The sequence below is a fragment of the Scyliorhinus torazame genome, chromosome 4, assembly GCF_047496885.1.
Source record: "Scyliorhinus torazame isolate Kashiwa2021f chromosome 4, sScyTor2.1, whole genome shotgun sequence".
Classification (NCBI taxonomy): domain Eukaryota; kingdom Metazoa; phylum Chordata; class Chondrichthyes; order Carcharhiniformes; family Scyliorhinidae; genus Scyliorhinus; species Scyliorhinus torazame.
The window spans coordinates 250,623,378-250,634,473 of record NC_092710.1 but is presented as its reverse complement, the minus strand read 5'-3'; positions in this window follow the sequence as shown (position 1 = coordinate 250,634,473).

Sequence of the window (11,096 nt, the reverse complement as noted above, 5' to 3'; positions counted from 1 at the left end):
CTGACCTGCGGGGCCGCATTCATTGTTGTACCGGTCACAGGCAGGTTCAGTTCTAAGCTGATTAAAACCACGGTTTACTTCTCAACGTGTCTCTCAGTGAATTGATGGTCGCATCAATTTAATCAGCTTAAAATACTACTATGGAATCAGCCCTCAAACCTGATAGACTCGAACTCGATCCACAGGCTGTGGAGGCGAGAGAAATTTTTTCGCACTGGCTTTGATGCTTCAAGGCCGATCTCGCCGCGTCGTCTACGCCATCCGTCACGGACGAACAGAAACTGAGTCTTCTCCGCGCACGGGTGAGCCATCGTATTTCTGTCCAGTGGCGCCGCGTCCTGTACAGAGGCCCTCGCATTACTCGAACGCATATATGTACGGCCCGTGAACGAGGTCTACGCGCGACACATCTTCACCACTCGCTGCCAGCGCCCCGGGGAGTCGCTAGATGACTACCTATGCGACCTCAAAGCCCTCGCGCGCAACTGTAACTACCAGGCCATTACGGCCCCTCAGCATATGGAGCTCGCTGTCCGAGACGCTTACGTGACGGGGGTCCGATCAAACTATGTAAGACAGCGCCTGCTTGAAAAAGGGGCCCAGGACCTGGAGGACACGGTAACACTAGCTACCTCTCTGGAGGTTGCGTTTCAGAGCCTTACTGCGTTCCCCGCCGACCACGCAACCCCCTCGTGGGCCCCTGACCAGAGACTACCCCAGGCTTGTGCCACATGTCCGCCCGCCCATCAGGGGGTGCTGCCCTGCTATTTTTGTGGCCAGTCCCAACACCCCCGACAGCACTGCCCAGCCCGCAACGCGAACTATAGTAACTGCGGGCGAAAAGGACACTTCGCCGAGGTCTACCTGGCCAGGTCTAAAAACTCGAACTCACAGACCCGATCCACAGACTCACAGGCCCGCAGACCCCGGAAAGTGGCAGCGTGTCTGCCGACTCCGCCTCTGCACAACACGTGACTCATGGGTGCGCCATCTTGGCCATCCTCCCCACGCAGCCAGCCACGTGCGATCCATGGGGGCCGCCATCTTGGACGCCATCGTCCTCACCGCCCACCACGCTCGACCGATGGGGGCCGCCATCTCTGCCGCCATCTGCTACACCGCCCGAGATGTACAAACGACATGGACAGCAGCCATCGCGGGGCCGCCCCAGCACCTCCGATCACGCCGCCGGCTACCCCCAGCTCAGCGCGGTCACCCTGGACCAGTCGCAACCGAAGCACCTCCGGAGCTCCATGATGGCCATCCGGGTAAACGGGTACGAGACACCTTGCCTTTTCGACTCCGGGAGCACAGAGAGCTTCATTCACCTGGACATGGTAAGATGTTGTTCGCTCCCAATATTCCCGACGCGACAAACTATCTCCCTCGCCTCTGGGTCGCACTCGGTGCAAATCCAAGGGTGCACTACTGCAACGCTAGCGATCCAGGGCGCTGAGTACACTAATTTTAAACTATATGTGCTCCCAGACCTCTGCGCTCCTCTCCTCTTAGGACTCGATTTTCAGTGCAACCTCAGGAGCCTAACTCTTAAATCCATGGGGCCCCTGCCCTCGCTCACCATATGCAGTCTCGTGATCCTGAAAATCGATCCTCCCTCCCTCTTTGCGAACCTCACCGCTGATTGTAAACCAATAGCCGCCAGAAGCAGGCGGTATAGTATGCAGGACAGGACGTTCATTAGGTCCGAGGTCCAGCGTCTGGTGGTGGTCGTCAAGACCGGGGAAAAGTTCCGAATGGTGGTTGATTACAGCCAGACCATTAACCGGTTTACGCAACTCGATGCGTACCCCCTTCCCCAGATTGCAGACATGGTAAATCAGATTGCGCACTACCGCGTGTTCTCTACGGTAGATCTGAAGTCTGCATATCGCCAGCTCCCAATCCGCCCGGAGGACCGCCACTACACGGCATTTGAGGCAGATGGCCGCCTTTTCCATTTCCTCCGGGTCCCTTTTGGCGTCACAAATGGGGTTTTGGTGTTCCAACGAGCAATGGACCGAATGGTGGACCAGTATGGGCTGCGGGCCACGTTTCCGTACTTGGACAATGTAACCATCTGCGGCCATGATCAGCAGGACCACGACGCCAACCTCCACCGATTTCTCCAAACCGCCCAAAAACTCAACCTCACCTACAACAAGGAGAAATGCGTTTTCCGCACAACCAGGCTAGCCAGCCTCGGCTACGTCGTGGAGAACGTGGTCCTAGGGCCCGACCCTGACCGTATGCGCCCCCTCCTCCAATTCCCTCTCCCTCACTGCCCCACGGCCATGAAGAGGTGCCTTGGATTTTTCTCCTATTACGCCCCAGTATGCGGACAAAGCCCACCCACTATTTAAGGCCACCATTTTTCCACTGGCAGCTGAGGCTCGCCAGGCCTTCAACTGCATCAAGGCGGACATCGCCAAAGCTGCAATGCGCGCGGTGGACGAGTCCACCCCCTTTCAGGTGGAGAGCGATGTCTCAGAGGTTGCTCTCGCCGCCACTCTCGACCAAGCAGGCAGACCGGTAGCATTCTTATCCCACACCCTCATCACCTCTGAAATTTGACACTCCTCGGTCGAAAAAGAAACCCAAGCCATCGTGGAAGCCATACGGCACTGGAGGCACTACCTCGCTGGTAGGAGGTTTACCCTCATCACCGACCAACAACCGGTTGCCTTTTTGTTTGACAACACGCAGCGGGGCAAGATCAAGAATGATAAGATCTTGAGGTGGAGAATCGTACTCTCCACCTATAACTACGATATAGTATATCGTCCTGGGAAGCTCAATGAGCCCCCAGATGCCCTGTCCCGCGGCACGTGCGCCAGCCCGCAAGATGACCGATTACGTGCTATCCACGATGACATCTGCCACCCGGGGGTCACCCGGCTCGCCCACTACATCAAGGCCCGCAACCTGCCCTACTCCACCGAGGAGGTCAAAGCTGTAACCAGAGACTGCCAAATCTGTGCGGAGTGTAAACCGCACTTCTATTGACCAGATAAGGCCCACCTGGTAAAGGCGTCCCGGCCCTTTGAACGCCTTAGTATCGATTACAAAGGGCCCCTCACCCCCAATAATCGCAACACGTACTTCCTGAACATCATAGACGAGTTCTCCCGTTTTCCGTTCGCCATTCCCTGCCCCGATATGACCACTCCCACAGTCATCAAAGCCCTGCATAGTGTCTTCACCCTGTTCGGTTTCCCCAGCTATGTCGACAGTGACAGGGGCTCGTTGTTCATGAGCGACGAACTGCATCAGTACCTGCTCAGTAAGGGCATCGCCTCGAGCAGGACAACCAGTTATAACCCCAGGGGAAACGGGCAGGTGGAGAGGGAGAACGCGACAGGCTGGAAGACCGTCCTACTGACCCTACGGTCCAGGAATCTCCCCGTTTCTCACTGGCAGGAGGTCCTCCCAGATGCGCTCCACTCTATTAGGTCCCTCCTTTGCACGGCCACAAACCAGACCCCTCATGACCACTTGTTTGTTTTCCCTAGGGGAGCTACCCCAGGGGCCTCGCTTCCGCCCTGGCTGATGACACCGGGTCCAGTCCTCCTCCGAAAACATGTTCGGAGCCATAAGACCGACCCCCTGGTAGAGAGGTTCCAGCTCCTGCACTCCAACCCACACTATGCGTATATCAGACACCCCGATGGCCGGCAGGATACTGTCTCCCTCCGGGGCCTGGTGCCCGCAGGCTCCGACACCACGACCACTACTGCATCCCCCACACTATGTCCCGTCCAACCTCCCACGTTCAGCGCCCCCACCCCTATCCAACCTCCCATGTTCAGCGTCCCTACCCCGATGTGGTTCTCGCGCTCCCTCCCACCCGCCGCACTGGTCCACAGGAATGAAGCTCCGGAAGAGCCGCTCCAGGAGTCCACGCCTGTGCCTGCTCCGGGCCCAGCTCCACAGCCACCCGAAATGGCTGCAACACCAGTGCTTTGGCAGTCGCAACGTACGATCCGGGCACCAGACCGACTGAATCTGTAAACCCGTCACCCCCGCCGGACTTCATTTTTTAAACAGGGGGTGAATGTGATGAATGGAACTATTGTTAATTCACCAGTGCACTGTGATATCTGCTGTATCGTGTTATGTTATGTGTTTAACCCTGTGGGCTCCACCTATGGGCCATTGTACGGCTTCACCCACAGGGGGATATGTCGGGACATGTACGGGCTCGCCCATGGCTCCACCCCTTACAGGAAGTATAAAGGCAGCTGACTGCGGGGCCGCATTCATTGTTGTACCGGTCACTGGCAGGCTCAGTTCTAAGCTGATTAAAACCACGGTTTACTTCTCAACGTGTCTCTCAGTGAATTGATTGTTGCATCCCTGTCCTGGACCTCTGGTCCATTTAGATAGCGTAGACGCTCCTGCTTGATCTGCGTCAGCTCGGGGGGCATGCACCAGACTCCAGAATGGCGCCTGCGTGCTGACTGCCAAGCTGGAGGCGGTGTTGTCGGCATGGCGGCTGATGTTGGGGCAGGTGCCTTGGGCGGGGGCAGCATGCCCATTTCGGTCTCTGAGTCAGAGCTGAGTGGATCCTTGTTCAACATCTTGGCCTCCTCAGTTGGGGAGCTTTTGTCTGCGGCCACAACTGGGACCGAGGCCAGCGGTGATGGCATTAGGGGCGGTAGGGCCGGTGGCGAGCCTGGAGGGTCCTGGGGCCATAGGGGGGATGGGCTGTTCGGCAGTGATGTCTGTCACACAGCTCTGAAGATGATCCACATGGCGATTGGATTTCCTCCCCTGTGCCCTGATCTTGTAGGATACTAGCCAGGTGACCGGCAAGTTGACACCTGGGACCCAAACGGTCCTTTCGCCGGAGATTCAGACGAGCACGCCATCACCAGGGGCGAATGTACGGACCTGCGGACAGTGACTGCCATTGATCTTCGACCCTCCTGCCTAGATTGGGGATGACAGGTGGGTGTGGAGGTGATGGCCCATCAAGTGCTCTGCTGGCGCGGCGCTCGTCATGGCATGCGGTGTTGTGCAATAGAAGAAAAGGAAATGCGCCAGCTGTCAGCTTCTTCATGCCCAGCTTAAATGTTTGGACCGCTCTTTTGGCCAGTCCATTCGAAGTCCTCACATGTCGAATCCCATTGGTGGAGGTGAACACCGCAAACTCCGCGCTTGTGAACGTTGTGCCGTTATTGGACACCGGTAACTTGGGGATTTTGTGCGTACTAAAAATCTGGCATAGTTTGCCACGGTGGTGCGGGCAGTTGTCATCTGCATCCACACCACTTCCAGCCACTTAGAGTGAGTGTCTACCAAGAGGAGGAACATTGCTCCTTGGAAACGGCCCGCAAAGTCTATATGAACTCGGGCCCAAGGCCTTTCAGGCCATTCCCAAGCATGTGGCTTGGGAATGGGGCTGCTAGGGTAATCGTTGGTGCACCTGACACTGGGGGCATCGCTGGGTTACTCATTCAATGTTTACGTGATGCCGGGCCACCAGACGTAGCTCCGGGCGAGCACCTTCACTGCCCCGGAGCGGTGTTCCAATACGTAGACATACGCTGCCAGTAATAGCGCCCAGCACTGGACGCGGACTTGGCTATGGAGGGGATCGCATGGTCCTCCTTGAAGAGGCCCAGAAGGGGCTTTTGGTTAAGTGGTGCATATAGTCGTACTGGTGGAATTCTTATACACCGAATACCACAGCCAGTCCTCCTTCCTCCACTTCCATGTACCATTTCTCCGCATCGTCCAATGTCTGAGATGCGAATGCGATAGGCCGCTCCGAACCATCTTCCATTACGTGGGCTAGCACGGCTCTGACATCATAAGGGGATGCATCACAGGTCAGTAAGAGTGGCCTTGAAGGGTCAAAATGAGTAAGCAGTTTTGAAGAGGAAAGCTGCTGTTTTACTCTGGAAAATGCTGCTTGTTGCTCGGTGCCCTATGCCCAGAGTTGTCCTCTCTTTAGGAATTTATGGAGGGGAGCCAATGTCATGGCTAATCCAGGGAGGAACTTTCCAAAATAATTGACCAGCCCCAGGAAAGCCTGAACTTCTGTTGGCTCCCCTGGCACTGGGGCTTGGCGGATGGCCTGGAACGTCTCCCCCATAGGGTGCAGACCGTGGGGGTCCACGCGATACCCGAGGTACACCACCTCGACTGAGTTAAAGATGCACTTCTTTCGGCGGTGGAGTACGCGAGGCTCCTCAAAGCGTTGTAGCACTTCTGCCAAGTTGGGGAGGTGTTCCAGCTTGGACGTACCGGTTATCAATACATTGTCTAAGTAGACCGCCACTCATGGTAACCCCCCCCCCCAATATGTTCTCCATGATCCTCTGAAACATTGTGCACGCTGAGGAGACCCCGAATGGTAGACAGGTATATTCATAGAATCCCTTCCTCATCGTCAGTGTTAGATTCAAGGTAAGCAGCAACGCATAAGCCATAGGTTAGAGCACAAAGAGGTTAATTATGATTACAATCATATCACCACCACTCCCTAGAGGGTCTCCTTTTTCAACCTGCACCCAGATCGGAGCTTTTATATTAGCGGGGCTTAACCTGTTAGGGGAAGTCCCGCCCCATTATCGGCGAAGTTCATATTCCCGGAGCGCACGGAAAACCTGATGGTTCCTATCTTGTGACCTCCGCTGGGGCTATAACAGTTTCTGCAGATGTCTCAGCATGAGACAAGAGGGCACATTTTACACAATTGTGTCGCACTCTGCCTGCTGCGTCTACGCGAAATTCCAGCAAAGTCACTCAGATAAATTAGGCCACAGTTCCCCTCAAGAGCGAGTCTAGGACCAGAGGGCAGTCTCAGACTAAAGGGATGCCACTGTAAGGCTGAGATGAGGAGGAATTTGTTCTCTCAGAGGGTTGAGTCTTTGGAACTCCTTGCCACAGAGAACTGTGGGGGCAGAATCATTGTGTATAATAAAGGCTGAGACAAATAGATTGATCAGTAAGCAAATCAAGGGTTATGGGGAAAGGGCAGGAAAGTAGACTCGAGGAATGTCGGATCAGTCATGATCCTATTGAATGGCACCAAAGGAGGTCCTTTGGCCCATCATGCCTGTGCTGGCCATCAAGAACCTATCTGAATCCCATTTTCCAGCACTGTGGCGTTTCAAGTGCTGATCTATTCTGCTTCAGGGTATTAGCTAGCCTTCTTTGTGGCAATGTCCAAGGTTTTGGGGGTGAGGGTGGAGCCATGCCCAGGGGTGGCAGTCTTCGGGGTATCGCCCAGCTGGAACTATTCACAGGAAGGGGGCTGACGCCCTTGCCTTTGCTTCCCTTTTTAAAAAAATATATTTTATTCAAGTTTTTTGGCCAAACATAACAATACGTAGTGTTTCTTTTACACAACAATAAAGCAATATAAATAACCGTGGCCAGTTTTAAACAAATAAATAAGTAATATATAAACAAAAACAAAAAGCAAAACTAAATGGCAACTGCCTTGTCCAAAATAAATACTCTCCAAAAATACAATCCAACAATCCAATATACAATTACATATACCAAATACCTATACATATACAATAACATCCCTGAGAGTCTGTCCGATTCCTCCCCACCCCCCCCCCCCCCCCCCCCCCCCGGGTTGCTGCTGTTATCTACTTCTTTTCCATTCCCTCTATCTTTCTGTGAGGTAGTCGACGAACGGTTGCCACCGCCTGGTGAACCCCTGAGCTGAACCCCTTAACACGAACTTAATCCGTTCTAACTTTATGAACCCTGCCATATCGTTTATCCAGGTCTCCACACCCGGGGGTTTGGCTTCCTTCCACAGTAACAATATCCTGCGCCGGGCTACAAGGGACGCAAAGGCCAACACGTCAGCCTCTCTCGCCTCCTGCACTCTTGGCTCTTCTGCAACCCCAAATATAGCCAACCCCCAGCTTGGTTCGACCCGGACCCCCACCACCTTCGAAAGCACCTTTGCCACCCCCACCCAGAACCCCTGTAGTGCCGGGCATGACCAGAACATGTGGGTGTGATTCGCTGGGCCTCTCGAGCATCTCGCACACCTATCCTCTACCCCCAAAAATTTACTAAGCCGTGCTCCAGTCATATGCGCCCTGTGTAGCACCTTAAATTGTATCAGGCTTAGCCTGGCACACGATGACGATGAGTTTACCCTACGTAGGGCATCAGCCCACAGCCCCTCCTCAATCTCCTCCCCCAGTTCTTCTTCCCATTTCCCTTTCAGCTCATCTACCATGATCTCCCCCTCGTCCCTCATCTCCCTGTATATGTCCGCCACCTTACCGTCCCCCACCCATGTCTCTGAGATCACTCTATCCTGCACTTCCTGCGTCGGGAGCTGCGGGAATTCCCTCACCTGATGCCTCACAAAAGCCCTCAATTGCATATACCGAAATGCATTCCCTTGGGGCAACCCATATTTCTCCGTCAGCGCTCCCAGACTCGCAAACGTCCCATCTACAAATAGATCTCTTAATTGTACTACCCCAGATCTTTCCCATGCTCCAAATCCCCCATCCATTCTCCCCGGAACGAACCTATGATTGTTTCTTATCGGGGACCGCACCGAAGCTCCCGTCCCTCCCCTATGCTGTCTCCACTGCCCCCAAATTTTCAATGTAGCCACCACCACCGGGCTTGTGGTGTATTTCTTTGGTGAGAATGGCAACGGCGCCGTCACCATTGCTTGCAGGCTAGTCCCCCTGCAGGACGCCCTCTCCAATCTCTTCCACGCCGCTCCCTCCCCTTCTCCCATCCACTTACACACCTTTGAAACATTGGCGGCCCAGTAGTACTCACTTAGGCTCGGTAGTGCCAGCCCCCCCCCGTCCCTACTACGCTGCAAGAATCCCCGCCTCACTCTCGGGGTCTTCCCAGCCCACACAAAACTCATAATGCTCTTCTCAATTCTTTTGAAAAAAGCCTTCGTGATCTCCAGGAGGCACTGGAACACAAAAAGGAATCTCGAGAGGACCACCATTTTAACCGCCTGCACCCTACCTGCTAATGACAGGGACACCATGTCCCATCTCTTGAAATCCTCCTCCATCTGTTCCACCAACCGTGTTAAATTAAGCCTATGTAATGTACCGCAATTCTTGGCTATCTGGATCCCCAGGTACCGGAAGTCCCTTGTTACCTTCCTCAACGGTAAATCCTCTATCTCTCTGCTCTGCTCCCCCGGATGCACCACAAATAACTCACTTTTCCCCATGTTCAGTTTATACCCTGAAAAATCCCCAAACTCCCCAAGTATCCGCATTATCTCTGGCATCCCCTCCGCCGGGTCCGCCACATACAGCGACAAATCATCCGCATACAGAGATACCCGGTGTTCTTCTCCTCCCCTAAGTACTCCCCTCCACTTCCTGGAACCCCTCAGTGCCATGGCCAGGGGTTGAATCGCCAATGCAAACAATAACGGGGACAGAGGACATCCCTGCCTCATCCCTCTATGGAGCCGAAAATAGTCAGACCCCCGTCCATTCGTGACCACGCTCGCCATCGGGGCCCTATACAGCAACTGTACCCACCTGATACACCCGTCCCCAAAGCCAAATCTCCTCAACACCTCCCACAAATAATCCCACTCTATCAAATGCTTTCTCGGCATCCATCGCCACCACTATCTCCGCTTCCCCCTCTGGTGGGGGCATCATCATTACCCCTAGCAGCCTCCGTATATTTGTATTCAGCTGTCTCCCCTTCACAAACCCAGTTTGGTCCTCATGGACCACCCCCGGGACACAATCCTCTATCCTCATTGCCATTACCTTGGCCAGAATCTTAGCATCCACATTCAGGAGGGAAATGGGCCTGTATGACCCGCATTGCAGCGGGTCTTTTTCCTTCTTTAGGAGGAGCGATATCGTTGCCCCTGAAATAGTCGGGGGCAGCTGTCCCCTTTCCCTCGCCTCATTAAAGGTTCTCATCAGTAGCGTGGCCAGCAAGTCCAAATATTTCTTATAGAATTCAACTGGGAATCCGTCTGGTCCCGGGGCCTTCCCCGCCTGCATGCTTCCAATCCCTTTCACTACTTCCTCCGTCTCAATCTGTGCTCCCAGCCCCACTCTCTCCTGTTCCTCCACCTTAGGAAATTCCAGCTGATCCAGAAAGCACATCATTCTCTCCTTCCCGTCCGGGGGCTGCGCTTCACATAATCTTTCATAAAATGCCTTAAACACTCCATTCACTCTCTCCGCTCCCCGCTCCATCTCTCCCTCCTCATCTCTCACTCCCCCTACCTCCCTCGCTGCTCCCCTTTTCCTCAGTTGGTGGGCCAACAGCCTACTCGCCTTCTCCCCATATTCGTACTGAACACCCTGTGCCTTCCTCCATTGTGCCTCTGCCTTACCCGTAGTCAACAAGTCAAATTCTACATGTAGCCTTTGCCTTTCCCTGTATAATCCCTCCTCCGGTGCCTCCGCGTATTGTCTGTCCACCCTTAGAAGTTCTTTCAACAACCGCTCCCTTTCCCTACCCTCCTGCTTTCCTTTATGTGCCCTAATAGATATCAGCACCCCTCTAACCACTGCCTTCAGTGCCTCCCAGACCACTCCCACCTGTATCTCCCCATTATCATTAAGTTCCAAGTACCTTTCAATACACCCCCTCACCCTTAAACACACACCCTCATCTGCCAATAATCCCATGTCCATTCTCCAGGGTGGAAGCTGTTGTTTTTCTTCCCCTATCTCCAGGTCCACCCAGTGTGGAGCATGATCCGAGATGGCTATAGCCGTGTACTCCGTCCCCGTCACCTTTGGGATCAGTGCCCTTCCCAAAACAAAAAAATCTATTCGTGAAAATACTTTATGTGCATAGGAGAAAAACGAAAACTCCTTACTCCTAGGTCTACTAAATCTCCAGGGATCTACTCCTCCCATCTGCACCATAAAACCCTTAAGCACCCTAGCTGCAGCCGGCCTCCTTCCGGTCCTGGACCTCGATCTGTCCAGCCCTGGGTCCAGCACCGTATTAAAGTCTCCACCCATTACCAACTTCCCCACTTCTAGGTCCGGGATTCGTCCTAACATACGCCTCATAAAATTGGCATCATCCCAGTTCTGGGCATACACGTTCACTAATACCACCGCCTCCCCTTACAGTTTGCCACT